The following is a 14,366-nucleotide window of genomic DNA, read 5'->3' as shown; positions in this document are numbered from 1 at the left end:
TCTATCTATCTATCTATCTATCTATCTATCTATCTATCAATCTATCTATCTATCTATCTATCTATCTATCTATCTATCTATCTATCTATCTATCTATCAATCTATCAATCTATCAATCTATCTATCTATCTATCTATCTATCTATCTATCTATCTATCTATCTATCTATCTATCTATCTTTCTATCTAACTATCTATCTATCTATCTATCTATCTATCTATCTATCTATCTATCTATCTATCTATCTATCTATCTATCTATCTATCTATCTATCTATCTATCTATCTATCTATCTATCTATCTATCTATCTATCTATCTATCTATCTATCTATCTATCTATCTATCTATCTATCTATCTATCTATCTATCTATCTATCAATCTATCTATCAATCTATCTATCAATCTATCTACCAATCTATCTATCTATCTAGCTATCTATCTATCTATCTATCTATCTATCTATCTATCTATCTATCTATCTATCTATCTATCTATCTATCTATCTATCTATAAATACAAAAAATTCTCAAATAAATTGAAAATTTAATTTTCCCTATATATTTTGGAATAAACTTTCGCCAATTTAAAAGAAAAAGATTTTAAATTAAATAGCATTTTGTCGTGCTAAAAATTAATTAAATTTGATTATAACTTTAAACTGTACTCGTTTAAACAGCGTCGTAATTTTTTTTTAAATATATAGCTTCAACAAAATATTAAAAAAATTGAAATCAATAGCGTTTTAAAACCATGATTTCAATAAAATTAGAGCGATTTTAATTTAATTTAATCATGCAAAAGAGAGATTTCAACTGAATTGTTTTCCAACATAAAATAACAATCAAAATTCCCAAAATTCAGTTCGTTTAACTCAATTTTTTATAAATAAATAATTCATAATCTTTATTAATCCAAAGTTAGTTACTCAATATCTAGTATGTAGGCAGACACAAGCAACCAATCATGATAATCGGTAATTTTTATGCAATATTTTTCAATGCTTTAATTTTAAATCAAGGTTAATAAAAACGCAGCAATTGACTGACTGATTTTCTGAAGCTGCTGCTGTGACTCAAGCCAAGCACATTAATTACACATTTTGCAATTTACTTGTTTTTTTATTTAAAAAAAAACTTAAATGCAAATGTAAATCTTTGTTTTTATTAACAAAGTCCACAAACACTTAAAAATGGCTTGCCATAGGTCAAAAAATCTGTTTAAAAACGTTAAGATGTCTAAAAAAAAAACAAAAAAAATAAATATCAACACGAGCAAACAAGAAAAAACACAACAACAGCAGCAGCAGTTGTTTTCATTGTCAAGTTACACTGATACCACACCACCACCACCACCTTCTTTGGCGTTTTTGTTTTTACTCTCTGCTTTTTTTTTTGTCTACCATCATTAAATATTTGATAACAACTACAAATAAGCAACAACAACAACAAATAAAAACAAACAAAAAACTTTCACAACCTTTTTTCTTTTAATTGTTAGTTTAATGTTGTTGTTAACAATAACGAAAAAAAGAAGAAGAATTAGCAACGTTTATTGTATTTTTATTTTTGTTGTTTGTTGCAAACATGATAAACAGATCCAATAGCTACTTGGTTAATGATCTTTAAATGTTTGAAAACAGCAACAACAACAACAACAAAAATGCTCTAATTGAATTGATGATTTTTTCGCTTTTATTCGATAACAAAAAAAAAAAGAGAGATGACTGTTGGCTATATTGGTTACATATGTATGATTTGGACCAAAATCTTAATCAAAAGAAAAGTTTTTTAAATTGCTGACTGCATGTTTTCAAAACTCAAGAAGAAAAGAAGTGAAAATAAATTGTCTTGAAACATTGTTAATACTTTAGATATTGCTCCGATAAAAGAATATATAATAAGAACAATGGAATGTTTTCATTTCTATTGCAATTTAACACTAGAGATCAAAAGTGCAGGTAATTAATATAAAATTCTTTATAGACATTAATTGCATGAGAATGTTTTAAATTAGTTTTTTTTAAATAAAACAGCTTTGTTAAGGTTAGAAATGTAATTAGCATTAAAAAGTAATGCAATTATAAAATCTTATAAATTTTGAAACTAACTTGAATTTTTTATGACTTATATGGATTTAAGGAAGTGTTAAGTGTCAAGTTTTCAAGAAGATAGGTGTCAGTAGATTGTCAGATTAAAAAAGAAATTTCTATTGAATTCTAAACTAAACTGTGAACAGTATTTTTTTAAGTCCTATACCAGTCAACAATTACACAGGCAAACAATTTTTAAACTTAAAGATCTCTGATCTTTTCACAATGATAGATCGACGCTGAATCCATGTATGTTCATTCCATCAGGTTTTCGAGATACATATCTCAGCCTGAAGGTTGAAAATACGGCCATCTAATTATGCCTCTCTCTTTGGAAATCTCAAATATAGAACAATATGGTTAATTAAATCATTCGGAAAAGTACTTTTATTACTTTTTTGATGGCAGTTTTGGACTTTTTCAAATTTTGTCACTTTTACGAGGAAGTAAATTAGAAATTTTCAAAAGTCCTCAAGTTATTGAATTTTTAGTTTTGGAAATCCCATTTTGAAAGACTTCTGAGACGATTCTATTACCAAACGAATACAAATATTGACCAAAATATCGGAACTTGAAAAGTGGTTAGTAATAACCAAGAATTCGGTTTGACTGTTTTCAAAGTGGCTCAAACGATATAAATCGGCTTTAAATTGTTCAAAAAGTATGTTTAAAAAATAGTGCCAAAATTATTTACTAGAATTGAAACGTAAAAGAACCTTTACACGATTACGTAAAGGACCCTTTACACGATGACGTAAAGTCGAATGAAAAGGTAAAATTCCATTATGGTCTACACCAAAATCCTAAACGTCTTTTGATTGGTACTCCACCATGTATTAAATCAATTTTTAGGTTATCAAAACGAATGCATATGGTTAATGCATGAAATCTGGAAGAACCGTAAAGCTGTACATTTATGTGACGCCACACATTAAACCAATGCGAGAGTGAAACGTAAAACTCTCGAAGTCAACGAAAGAAGGACCTGAAGAAGGCCTGATTACCCTTAAACGATAATGGCAATGACGCTCGTACGTCTTTATCTACTCAGAGCTGAATTACGAATGGTTCATATATTTTGCGTTAACACAATAACATAGTAAGATGGAAACAGCTGTTTTTTTTTTGCAATTTGAATCATTTCAAAAAATAAAGAGAGCCATACGACTGTCAAATTTTCCATCCGTAAAGGGCCTTCACACGATCACAATCCCTCCGTATAACAAAAAAGGGAATAAAAATCGTATGATTTATATATTTTATATTTACAGATTGTTATAAATCAATAGCAAAGTAAGATGAAAACAGCTGTTTCACTTTTCTCTGATCTAATGCGATTTGTTTGTTTTTTGAATAATTTCAAAACATAACGAGACTGTCAAATTTTCCATCCTTATAGGGCTTTCACACGATTACAATCCCACCGTATATGAAAAAAATGTTGTATGACTTTTACATTTTGTTAAAATTATCGATAACAAAGTAAGATGGAAACACATTGTATGTGTTTACATCCCTAATCTAGTAGTACTTCTACGCTCGCTTACAAATAAGGAGTTAAAGAAGTATATTTTGTTTACAAAGAAGTTGTTAGGTAAGTTGTTTTCTTATCGATAACAAAGTAAGATGGAAACAGCTGTTTCACTTTTTTGTATGTGTTTACATCCCTAATCTAGTAGTACTTCTACGCTCGCTTACAAATAAGGAGTTAAAGAATATTTTGTTTACAAAGAAGTTGTTAAGTAAGTTGTTTTCTTTTGTTAATAATTAAAAGGATCCAGCGAGAATACGAACCAATGACTTTGGTTTGTTCATTAAGTGTTCTACTCACTGCACCACTGCTTAAATAAAAGTACTTTTATTTCAGATTAAAAGAAAGTCATTACTCGATTACTTCAAAGTAATGCAGACGGCAAGTAAATAGTCATTGAAAAGTAAGGGGTTGTAGAAGTACAACCCATTACCAGGTTTTTGCTGGGGCCATACGCCTGTCAAACTTTCCATCTGTAATTTCTCTCAATGCGTGATGGTTTCATTAAATATTGCATTTAGATGAATCCCTTTTACACACAATTTTGAAAGAGCGTGAGTGCTAGTGTTAAAGGGGCTAAAGTGTTTTTTAATAAAGTACTAAAAACATGTATAATTTTTAGCCCTTAAATGTTTGAATTTCGCAAAAGTACTAAAGTAATATTCTTTTTTTATAGCGTTATATGGCGCTACGAAAGTGAAATATTTTTTTCTTCAGTTATATTGCATAAAATCGTATAATTGTAAACATTCAAACATACAATCGATTATTCGATCAATATTAACACTGATTTCTTGCAATTAACATTTTGTATGGTAAATAACTGTTATTCCTTAAAAAACACTTGTACGCATTACTTTTTCAAAAAAAATCACAAAAGTTCTAAAGATTTCATTACCTTCAACCAGTCTTAACGGTAAACAAAATCCAATGACTCATATTAGAGTTAATAAACGTTTAATTTAACAAACTATTTCCTTAAGATATAAAACTAAATCCGGCACGAATTCTTTTATTAGTTTATAGCAACTTATTGGTTACCAATTATAAATACTAATTGGGTTCTTAGGGTTCTTTTACATTAAAGGTTTACACATTTTTTTTACATATTTATGCATATGATTTAAATTTAATTAGCTAAACAATATGGATTTTTTCGAAACACGTTTTTTTTTTGTTGAGAACTTATGGTGTAATAAATATATTTTATAAAAAAATATATTATTTTAATTTCAGAATTGCACTTCACTGTTTTATGTTTTTTGTTTAATTTTTTATGTTTTTTTTTTTGTATTATATTTATGTATTAATATTCGAAATTTCCCAATAATTCTTCTCAGAAGTGAAACGCGGTCAACACGCAATACAAATAAATCAGGCAACAACAAGACAATGCACTTTACAACACAAAAAGCTCACAATCACAGAATCAACAACTAGCAACAACAATGGAAAAAGCCTTGTTTAAAACAACAGCAACAACATGTGAACGAGTACAACAAATACGTTAAGGCGGTTAAATTTTGAATTTAATAATTATTTTCTGTGGCTGAAAATTTTTCATTGAAACATACTTTTGTTTTGTTGTAATTATGTATTAGATGTTTTTTTTAATAATATGTTTAAGTTTATTTTCAGTTTAGTTTTAAGTTTTAAAAAATGTATTTTATTATATTTATCATATGCTTTTTTTAAAAAAATCTCGTTTTTATTATTATTTTTTTTTAATTTTTAATTAGTTTTATTTTAATTTTTTTTTAATCAATCGCTTTTATTATTATTTAAGTTAATTTGTTTTTTTGTTATTTCTTATAGCTATTATTTTGTGCAGCTTTAAACACTTTGGTGCTCGATAAACAACTAATCATTTAACTTGGCTTAAACCATTAAAACCCGCCAGCCACAACTATCGAAAACATTGAAACGTCTAAAGCTAGGCCGCCGCAAAAAAAATACATTTTAAAACTGAACGCGAGCACTATTGTTGTGTGTGCTTTTTTTTTTTGAATTGTTGTTGCTGCTGTTGTTAGTGAAAGAGAAACTTTGCTACGAAAAAAAGAGCCAGTCGTCGTCACTCTTTTTTCTCATAAATTAACGCTGACTTGACAATGAAAGCTTTAAAGAATGCATTCAATTGTTATCGATTGTTGTACTTTAAGCTGAGCTTAATTAAACTTGGTTTAATTGTTAAAACCAGTATAGTTTAGTCTCTAGTCTAGTCTATAGTCTAGTCTATAGTCTAGTCTATAGTCTAGTCTATAGTCTAGTCTATAGTCTAGTATATAGTCTAGTCTATAATCTAGTCTATAGTCTAGTCTATAGTCTAGTCTATAGTCTAGTCTATAGTCTAGTCTATAGTCTAGTCTATAGTCTAGTCTATAGTCTAGTCTATAGTCTAGTCTATAGTCTAGTCTATAGTCTAGTCTATAGTCTAGTCTATAGTCTAGTCTATAGTCTAGTCTATAGTCTAGTCTATAGTCTAGTCTATAGTCTAGTCTATAGTCTAGTCTATAGTCTAGTCTATAGTCTAGTCTATAGTCTAGTCTATAGTCTAGTCTATAGTCTAGTCTATAGTCTAGTCTATAGTCTAGTCTATAGTCTAGTCTATAGTCTAGTCTATAGTCTAGTCTATAGTCTAGTCTATAGTCTAGTCTATAGTCTAGTCTATAGTCTAGTCTATAGTCTAGTCTATAGTCTAGTCTATAGTCTAGTCTATAGTCTAGTCTATAGTCTAGTCTATAGTCTAGTCTATAGTCTAGTCTATAGTCTAGTCTATAGTCTAGTCTATAGTCTAGTCTATAGTCTAGTCTATAGTCTAGTCTATAGTCTAGTCTATAGTCTAGTCTATAGTCTAGTCTATAGTCTAGTCTATAGTCTAGTCTATAGTCTAGTCTATAGTCTAGTCTATAGTCTAGTCTATAGTCTAGTCTATAGTCTAGTCTATAGTCTAGTCTATAGTCTAGTCTATAGTCTAGTCTATAGTCTAGTCTATAGTCTAGTCTATAGTCTAGTCTATAGTCTAGTCTATAGTCTAGTCTATAGTCTAGTCTATAGGCTAGTCTATAGTCTAGTCTATAGTCTAGTCTATAGTCCAGTCTATAGTCTAGTCTATAGCCTAGTGTATAGTCTAGTCTATAGTCCAGTCTATTTAGTTATCTAAACATGTTTATACTCCTTTAGATAACTGAATTTACAACAATCGTACAACAAAATTTTAACCCACCATAAAAAACCAAACTTATTAAACGTGCTCTGCATATCAGTACTAAAAAAAGCAAAAGAAAAGCTCAACATACAAGCTAAAAAAAATAAAAAGCAACAACACGTAGCACAACATAAACTTTAAATGTACGTCTGTGTCTCCTTCAAAGTACAAGTTATAAACAAATAATGAATAAAAAACTTAAATGTATGTACGACATAAATAAATAGTACTTTAGTAGTTTATTCCATTTGGGTCTTTCTTTTCTTTTATGTTTAATTAAAAATATACATGAAGATGATCATGTGTATAACGATAGTTATAATGATCATGGTGTTAAACTGAGGTAGGTTTCAAAGAACTTTTAAAAGTATAGAAAAGGTTCCGTATGTATTCATTTTTGAAGAATCTTTTACTGTAAATCGATTTTATCATCATGTTCTAAATGAATCGTTCTCAGATTTAAATACGATTTTGAATCTGTTCTATTGGTCTTCAACTTTAATCAATCTTAATAGGAGGTGTTAGTTATTCTTCTTATGACTCAATTATGATTACTGAAATCAAAAAATATTAGGAAACATATCAATGGAACTAGGCTTGCCTTGTCTCTATTAACTTCTTACTTAACAGAGTGGTATTTTCCGAAAGTGCACCTATTTTTAGCACTACGAAGATCGATGAACTATATATAGGAAATACTTATTAACTTCCTTACAAATGGTTGGTAAATAATATCACCTGGTGTGAGTTAGAACTCTAATATGAACAATGAAACAGATTAAAACTATCAGGTAACTGATCAAATGGATCTTGTCTGGGATGGAGTAAAGAGCTCCACAAATCCCTTGCTTATCAGATTATTTGAACTATGCTATTCCCTATTTTTTCGAAAATGATAGAAATTGTTTTACTGATCGCAATTTTATATTTCAGAAAGCAAGCATGATCCCTGATCGTCAATAATGATGGTAAATGAAAGAACTCTTAGCGTAATTTAAAAAGACTTTTCAAACTGTCTTCCTAAAAATTGATGTTTATTTTGATCCACTATAGTAGGCAAAACGATTAAAGCAAGTATTTATTGTCTGCATGACTTTTACTTATGACGATAAAACCAGCAAAAGAGTTTAAAACTTAAAAAAGCAAAAACAAAAAAGTAAATATCGGGGGTATGAGTATAAGAGGTATGAATAACCACTTATCACCTGTTGTCTAAAAGAAATTTTTAAAATTCAAAATGTGTCCAGTTTTAAACAACAACTACAAGTTTATTTTTTGGCTTAATCTCCCTCCCTTTAACTCTGACATTAGATTGTTAGAAAAAAATATGTCTTTGAAAATAAAAAGTAAAAGAAAATAATGAATGAAATGAAGCGATGAAATATAAACTGCAAGTGAAATTTTTATTATTTTATTGTTGTTGTTAGTTTGAAATCTATTATACATGTAGTTTGTTTTAAATTATTATTTTTTTTTTTGGCGAGATTTATTAAAATTTTTTGTGTGAGTTTATTGTTAAACTGTTTTAAATAATAAAGTGTGACACAAGCGATCGTTTACAATGGTGGTCATTGTATGCAGATTTTAGTACAGTGGTTTGGAGTGGTTTGCACACTTACTAAAGAAGATCGTTAAATAACATAAAGAAAAATTTTTAAATTAATAAAAAAAAAACATTTTAAATTATGAAAAATTAACAGAAAATCAAATTTCGATCGCGCATAGAAATAATACGATCACAAGATTTTACCATACCCTATTTTATATCAAATTGTCATTCATTCTGAACTTTTTTTAAAGATTCTAGTGAGGACTTAGTGTAAGGTTACCCAGGTCAATTAAAATTTTGCGATCGCAAAGCTGAAGCGCTCTTTTTAAGTTCATGTTTAAGCGACCTCCAATACATTTCACATCAAAACTCTGCATTGGTAGAAATCCAGAAATGACTTCCATTCGACAAGAAACTACATGCAAAATTCCTCCAGAGTCCTAATGAGGGTCTGGTATAAGCTCACTCTAATCCTACCTATTTTAATAGGATTGATTACTTTTGGATTTAATGTTTAATGAAATCTCTTGACTTTTTTCTTAACTATATATTAATTAGAAACTAAATTATCTTGGAACTAATGCCCTTGACTTCAAAAGACTTTCAGTTTTTGATAGGACTAAAAGTTAAAGCTTCAATTACCATCCATTCCACAGACTATTAAAATTCTTATCTATGTTCAGGATTTCACTAATATTTTGAATCTGGTCAAGTGACTCTTCAATTCCAAATATCTTAATAGGAGTCATAACATTTGTTAGGAGACGGAATGGGAAATGTAACTCAATGAAGTTGACTCTTCAATTCCAATTGTCTTATTAGGAGTGATAACTCCTATGACTAAAAGTTAAATGCTAAGTGGGATCATTTACCATCCCACTTAGCATCCACTCTACAGACTATTAAATCATACCTTAGTTCAGAATTTCACTAAGATTTTGAATCTGGTCACGTGACTCTTCAATTCCAAATATCTTAATAGGAGTCATAACATTTGTTGGGAAATGAGATATAATATTTCAGAACAATGTGTTTAAAAAGGCCTTGACATCAACTTTGGTTATCTTGATGGGAATGGTGAGAGTTATACTACTTAAGTTGCAGTTAAGATCAATGATATCAAAAACTATTTAGAAATAGATAAAAAGAGTCTTATCTTGGAAGATAGTTAGACAGCATTGAACTGTTCAATTTAACCAAGGCGTGATAGCAGCTAGTGTTGGTAGTCATCGGTTTTAGAATTCAATTAAGCTCAATGTAGAAACTAGAATGTAAATAGATTAACTAGATCTTTACAAAGATGCAGAAATTGATATCATAATAAACTGGGATAAAAGAGCATTAAAACATTGCTATTCTCTCAAACTTGAGGGAAGTAAATATAGGTTGAAAAAGCTCTAATTAGAAAGCTTAACGTCCAACATTCTTAGATCGACATTTAACTGACAAGTCAGGGAATCTAATAATTGGATTAATGATTAATTAATAAACCGGTGACGAATTAAAGACATATTCAAAAAAATAATAGTTAGTTTAAAAGGAGGATGTATATACATCAAATCCGAAGAAATACACCTAATACACAGGCCCGATAGAGGGCCTGTTGTGCGCTCCTTAACCAGTGCCTAAGGTGGGAATCGAACCCACCACCTCCGTTCTACCAGACTAGAACACTGACCACCTATTATTTGAATAGTGGCCACTAACCTACCGGAGGCCACTATTCAAATAATAGGTTCGCTGGACTAAGATCGAAACAAGTTTACAGGTTGCAATCAAGCTCCAGACAGTCAAATGAGCGATAATTTGAAATATTTATTACGATCGTTACCACGTTCTTGTTAAAGTTGAAGTGACGGAGCTTAGATCGAAATTCAGAATGCTAAAGTTGCCAAAAGTAGAAAATTTCGATTCGAATTGCAATGTAGAATAGGGGTGATTAAAAGATATAGACAAGTGTTATATTTTAGAAATTCAATTGACTTCGAAATTGGACTAAGAACTTTTAATGTTTAAAGCTTTTTTTGGTCGGAAAGGACTCTTAATCAAAGAGTTAATTATTATTTGTAAACTTACCCCCGTTAACTCTACCTCCGGTTATTGTTTAACCGAAAGTTATTCTGCCGATTAAAATATTTTTTGTATGAAAACTGTCAATTTAACCTGAAGATAAAGAATAACTAAACATTGTTATATTGGGGGTTAATATGATTGAGGAACTGTATATATTAACAATAAGACTGCTGATGATTGGTAATCGGTGTAGGGGTTTAGACCAACTATTTCAATTTAGCGGATTTAATCGTTGAAACCATTCGCTGTTACCTGGTTCCATTTTAATTAAATTTTTTATTATTGAAGTGTATGTTTTAGTTTTCAAATTTTTGAACTAGACAGAGTGAATGAAAAAGCTCCAGATATTCACACGATCACTTTCAACATACACTGTTTGTTAAAAGTTTACTACAATTTGCGCAGCAGGTCTTTTTTATAAAATTTATGTTTTTCTGTCCGGTTGAACCAGTCTTTAACATCTTTTCATTATGATTTTTTTTAGACTTTTTTTAAAATTTTTACTTTTATCTTTTTTGTTGTTGTTGCTTTTTTACGCTTACAAATTGACTGTTGAGGTGTGAGGTACTCACAACAACTATTACGGACATCTCTAAGACTGGTTATTATTATTATTATTATTATTATTATTATTATTATGATCATTAAATAGGCGCATATGTATTTGTTGTTGATCCATCCATTCATTCATTCATGTACTCATACCAGAGCGTCAACTATTTATGGTTGTTTGAATGTTTGAAATGAAAAGTGATAAAACCAGAAAGAACCTAAATTTTATTTCAGAAATGTATGTCAAATCAACAATTGCATATTGTATTTGTTAAGAGATATACATATGTATGTAGATATAGATACAGGCTCTTAAAGTTAAGTGTATGTGTGTGTATGGATTTTATGTGAAATCGAAAGCTTTTTTTGTGAAGAGATTAAATTTTTCAAAGAAATATTGAAATATTGCTTAATTTTAAATAATGTTTTATAATTGTTGTTATTGCTATAACAAAAATTTGTTAATAAATAAATTAACAGTTGCCAATTACTTGGGCAATGAAGATGTTAATATTTATGAAAAGAAGATGCAATTGCTAAAAAGATTTCATTGAAATAATGAAAAAGATAAGGTTTTTGAACAAAAATTTCATTAATTTGAGTTTTTCGATTATAGAAATTGTTTGCCTTTATCCATCTTATTCTTTCATATTATCACTACTAAGAGATTACCAAGTAATTAATAGTTTGTTAAGGATTTTCTAATTATTTGCAAGCGGTTAAGTTGGGTAAGCACATGGTAAAAACTTGATACTTGATATCCACCAGGGTACTAACTTCTTTAAAAGCGACATAAATAGTTTTCTGTAAGAGAAAATAAAACGCTTTTCATAGATTTGAGATTTTCGAATAAAGAAATTTAATGAAAATGTTATGATTTTGTTGGAGTTTTAAAGCGAGTTAAAAAATGAGATTTAAAGAATCTTCGAAAATTCGAACTTAATTTCAAAGATTTGAAATTTTTGAATATAATGTAAAGAATTTTTGATTTTGTAAGGGAAGATTTAATGCGATTTAAAGAAATTTCGAAAATACGAACTTAATTTCGTAAATTCGAACTTAATTTCGAAGTTGCAAAATTTAAGCCAAAATGTTTATTTTGGTTTGTAGTTTATAAAAAAAGAGAAAAAAATTCTAATTTTTTAAAAATTTTCTCGAATTTAAGATTTTCGAATATTGAAATTTTAAAGAAAAAATTTTGAAAAAAATTGCACAAAAATTCAAATTATTCAAGTTTTTGTTAAGATTTTTAAGTGAATGAAAAAATTCTCTATTTGGGAAATTTATTTTGAAAATTTAAACTTAATTTCGAAAATTCGAACAAGAAAAAATTTTCAAAAAAAAAACCCAAAAATTTAAATTATTTACGTTTTTGTTAAAGTTTTAAAGGAAATAAAATAAAATACTCTATTTGCGAAATTAATTTTGAAAATTTAAACTTAATTTCGAAAATTCGAACAAGAAAAAATTTTCAAAAAAAATTCCAAAAAATTCAAATTATTGAAGTTTTTGTTAAAGTTTTAAAGGGAATAAAATAAAATACTCTATTTGCGAAATTAATTTTGAAAATTTAAACTTTATTTCGAAAATTCAAACAAAATTTTAAAAGTTCGATTTTCGAAATAAAAATTTTCATTTATAGATTACAACAAAATGTTTCATTAGTTTAAGTTTTTTCCAACAAAAATTCAAAAGTTCCAATTTCGAAATAAATTTTTTTATAGATTACAATAAAATACAAAATTTTGAAATTTCAAATGAATATTCGAAAAAAAATCCAGAAAAATTTTAAGTTTTTTCTAACAAAATTTTAAAAGTTCGAATTTCGAAATGAAAATATTTATAGATTACAAAAAAATACAAAATTTTTCGAAATTTGAAATTCAAACGAAAATTCGAAAAAAATCCAGAAGAAATTGAATTTTGGAATTTATTGTTGAAGCTAATTCTAAAAAAAAACAATTTTCAAAAAGATTTGCAATTAATTTCAAAAATTCGAACTTGTTTTCGAATATTCAAAATTAAAAAATAAAATAAATTTCATTTTCGGTTTTAATAAAAACAAAAACAATTTTTTTAAGTTAATTTTATAGTACATTTATTATTTGTTTAAAATTTACAATTTTTAAAATCTTCAAATACATTTGAATTTCTTTAATTCATGAAAGAAAAAACAAAACTAAACGAAATTTATTTAAAAAAAAAGAAGAATAATAAAATACACAATAGAACACAGAACAAAATAAAGTTCAAAAAAAGAAATACAACATAAAATAATACAAAATATTTTTATATTTATCAATAATTATTTAATTTTTTTTAAAGTAAAACACATAAACTAAAACTTTTGAATCCTTAAAACTTTAATGAGAAAAAGAAAACTTATTGCAAAAGTTTATAAGGAAAAAAAGAAACATTATTACGTATAAAAAACACATAAAGGAACAACTCAAGAAACAATTAACAAGGACTTAAAGATTTTATTATTAATTTTATAATAAATTAAAATATATTGTTTTTTTTATATTTTTCCACATGATAAAATATACTTTAAAAACATTTATTCTATAAGCCCTAAGATATGCACTGTTTTCTTTTAAGTTCTATATAAAAAACACAATAACATAATGAAAAGTCCTTGTTTAAATCAAATAAAAATCCACAATAATGAAATAATAAAAAGTTTATTTTTTTTTTTGTTTAACTATTTACATTTTAACATAAAGTATATTTAAAAAAAAAAAACAATTAAAAATAAAAAAATTTTTGTTTGCTTGTTTAATGATAAGAAGACCACAATTATTTTTAACATATTTTTAAATTTAAATAAAAGAAATTTTCATAATTTGCACGATAAGACTTTTGAGATTAATAGAAGTGGAATTATTCTGATTTTATTAACATAATATTTTTTTATTTTTTCTTTTTCCTTTTCTTGTTAAAACAATAATTGTGCAGTTAATTATTAAAACATTATTTAAGTCATTTTAAAGATGAAAACTAAAAAGTAATTTTAATTTGTTAAAAATAAAATATGTTAATAATAAAATGAACACCATCAAAGTCCTACACCTTTAGCTGGTTTTTCCTTTTTTTCTATTTAACACAATTTATTTTAATACTTTTTTTTAGTGTAGAATTTAGTTAAAAACGAAAAAAGCAAAAATTTTAATTAATTAAGCTGAAAACATGTTTTAGTTAAGATTTTCGTTAAAAGTTTAGTTTTTAAGTTTTTAGGTTTTTTATAGAGAATTTTTTTAGTTGTTTTTATTACTTACTTACTAAATTTGTTTAAATTTTGTAAAAGTTCCTAAAATGTTTTTTTAAGTAAACACAATTTTTAAAAATTTATATTTTTGCTTTTC

At 27.1% G+C, this 14,366-nt stretch overlaps 1 protein-coding gene across 1 annotated transcript in view; it reads right to left on the bottom strand.

The window, feature by feature from the left end:
• Window positions 1-13,820: 13,820 nt before the first annotated feature.
• LOC111679427 (amyloid protein-binding protein 2) overlaps window positions 13,821-14,366 on the bottom strand; it is a 7,343-nt gene continuing 6,797 nt past the window's right edge. Inside the window, exon 8 of the mRNA XM_023441006.2 lies at window positions 13,821-14,366. This exon is cut by the window's right edge and continues 162 nt beyond it. The gene's annotated coding sequence lies outside the window, so the exon portion shown is untranslated.

The sequence above is a fragment of the Lucilia cuprina genome, chromosome 3 (genome assembly GCF_022045245.1).
Source record: "Lucilia cuprina isolate Lc7/37 chromosome 3, ASM2204524v1, whole genome shotgun sequence".
Lineage (NCBI taxonomy): Eukaryota > Metazoa > Arthropoda > Insecta > Diptera > Calliphoridae > Lucilia > Lucilia cuprina.
This window is presented reverse-complemented; position numbering and strand designations above follow the sequence as displayed.